We start from the raw sequence: 3,118 nt of genomic DNA, 5'->3' as shown, positions 1-3,118 counted from the left end.
TTTTTTTTTGTTGTTGTTGCAGTTTGGCCAGGGCCATGTTTGAACCCACCACCTTCAGCATATGGGGCTGGTGCCCTACTCACTGGGCCACAGGTGCTGCCCACATGAGATAAAATAGAAAGCAAGGTTAACACGGAATGTATTGAAAGAAAGAAAGAACTAGAAAAAGAAAGAAAAAGGAAACGTATGTGCTTTTGTGTAGCACAGACTTTTGTCTGAGAAAATTCAAAGGACAAGAGTTTAGAAAGAAGAGGTTTTTAGTTCGTTTGTTTCCACTTTAAGCTCTTCAAGTCTCTTCATTTGTTTGCCTTTAATCAAAGTTAAGTATGTTTGATCCCATAGCTTAACTTACTTTCCCTCTCTATAAATGGACTGTAAACTCAGACAAAAGCTTCTTTGACTTTGTGTAACAATTTGGGCTGTAGAAACTTTCATAAACTTAACTAGTACGGATATTTTTACATCATGGAATTTGACATAAAGCCACCAAAAAAAAAGAAAAAAAAGAAGTATTCTACAACTCAGTAGGGATGTTAGGTCACAATGATATCCTTAAATAATCATTAGAACTTTGTTTTTATTAGAAGGCTGCTAAAACCAAACAAAACCCCATGGTTTAGTGCAATAGCTCTTCTGCAGCTGAATAGAAACAAACTCCCTTAAGGTGTAGTCAGCTGGCCGGGAACGGTGGCTCACGTCTGTAATCCTAGCATTATGGGAGGCTGAGGCAGGTGGATTACCTGAGCTCACGGGTTGGAGACCAGCCTGAGCCAGAGTGAGACCCTGTCTGTAAAAATTGCCGGGCATTGTGGTGGGCACCTATAGTCCCAGAGTTTGGGTCTCTGTACTGAGGAAGCTGAGGCAAGAGGATCCCTTGAGCCCAAGAGTTTGAGGTTGCTGTGAGCTGTGAAACCATAGCACTCTACCCAGGGTGACAAAGTGAGACTGTCTCAAAAAAAAAAAAAAAAAAAGTGTAGTCAGTTTTATTTGCAGTACAATTCACAACTGCAAGGATATGGAATCATGGAATCAACCTAAGTGCCCATCATTTCATGAGTAGATTAATAAAATATGGCTTATGTATACACCATGGAGTACTACTCAGCCACAAAAAGATGAATACCTTTTGCAATAATCTTGAGGGAACTGAAGACCATTTTAAGTGAAATGTTTCAAGAACGGAAAAGCAAACACCACATTTAGTCACTATTAAATCAGAACTAACCAATGAGCCACCTGTGCACAGACAGAGGGAAGTACAATTTGGTGGAAATCATTCAGGGAGGGCTGCAGGGAAGAGGGGACAAAAATCTGCCTGATGAATCATAGAAAGATGATTTGGGTGATGGGCACTCCTTTAGCCTGGACTCATGAATTACAAAAATAATCCATGTAACCTAAAACATTTGTGCTCCCTTAGTATTTTGAGATTAAAATAAAACCTAAGATGTACTCAGTTTTATATCTACTTTGACGTTACCTCACCGGTGGCCGTGCCTCCAGAAACAGCTTTAGATGTCATAGCAATAAATCAAGTTTGGGTCTCTAGAATTAAGTTAACAACTTTGACTAACAAATTAAGCCTTTCCCCTCCCTCTAATTACTGTGTTACCCTTGTAAGAAAACCAACTCCTCCCATGAAGAGGATTCAGCTAAGAGCTGAGAGACCATCAGTCTTCTTTAGAAAAAGCACAATTCGCATGATAGTTGATAAGTTATAAATTGTTGCCAGTTTTTACAATTAACTTTTGCTCAATTATTACAACTTGCTTACGTTAATATTACCACAAAATTTTGTTACTAACATAGTCACAAATTCTTCAAAACTTGGCATCCTGAGGAGTTTCAAATAAAATTGCTGTATTCATACAAGAATACATTTATTAATTAATTTATTCTTTTTTTTTTTTTGAAACAGAATCCCATACTGTCACCCTGCGTAGAGTACTGTGGTATCATAGCTCACAGCAACCTCAAACTCTTGGTCTCAAGCAGTCCTCCTGCCTCAGCTTTCCAAGTAACTGGGACTACAGCCCCTGCCACAACTCCCAGCTGTTTTTAGAGATGGGGTGTCACTCTAGCTCAGGCTGGTCTAGAACTCCTGAGCTTAGGCAATCCACCTGCCTTACATCCCAAAGTGTTCTGATAATAGGCATGAGTCACTGGGCCCGACCTTCAAGAATACACTTTTAAATGTGGGAACTGACAGAGGTCAGTACTTCTGGGTAAAGGCACCGCGTCCCTAAGGACAGGTGCACATTCCAGCTCCTCAGGCCGTGCTGTGCTCTGCATCATCAGGTGGGGGAGGAAGGAGAGGATGGGGGAGGCACTTGGCCAAGAAGCAGCACATTTCCTACCACTCCTCCCATTGGTGAAAGTAGTCACAGGGTCAACCTGTTGCAGGCACAGATGATGTCATCCCTGCCTTAGTTACCACTTCCTAGGTGACACTGAATACGACTAGGAGGAAAACAGATTTTAGTGTTCATCTAGCCCTCTCTCATACAGATCATAGGGTTTTATTGTGATGGTACTTGAATTAAATGAACTTCAATCAACATAAATTTAGGAGGCTTCTTTACAGAAGGGGTTCATTACTTGGGTAACTATTTTCATTTTCATATGTCATATTCCATTTATTCTGTTAAACTGATGAGTTTCCAACATATTAGAATGAAATATATTTTGTAATTATCACAGTTTTCATTTTAATTATTTTGGTTATTTTCATATTTTTATTATGCCCCTCTAGTTACAAAAATGAAATAACTAATTAATGATGTTTTAATGTCTAGCAAAATAATTAGGAGAATATGTAATAGAATATCAGTGCTCGATTAGGTCATTAAATAAAATGCAGGATACTCTCTGCTATGTGGTACATACTTACATTATTTATTGCTTGCCTGAAATTCAAATTTAGCTGTAAGTCCTGTTTTTCCTTTGTTAAATCTAAATCCAACATCCCTTTTCTCTTAAGTGATCATTGATTACATTCCAAATGGATGTATGAAGTTATTTTATTCTGGAATACTAGATAATATGTCAATGTGTTTTGCCTCTATTTCTTTCATTATCAAAAGACATCTACTCATATATTAATTGGCCCATTTTCACT

Source organism: Otolemur garnettii, unplaced genomic scaffold, assembly GCF_000181295.1.
Source record: "Otolemur garnettii isolate 467f Iridium unplaced genomic scaffold, OtoGar3 scaffold00001, whole genome shotgun sequence".
Lineage (NCBI taxonomy): Eukaryota > Metazoa > Chordata > Mammalia > Primates > Galagidae > Otolemur > Otolemur garnettii.
Note: the sequence above shows the minus strand (reverse complement) of the source record.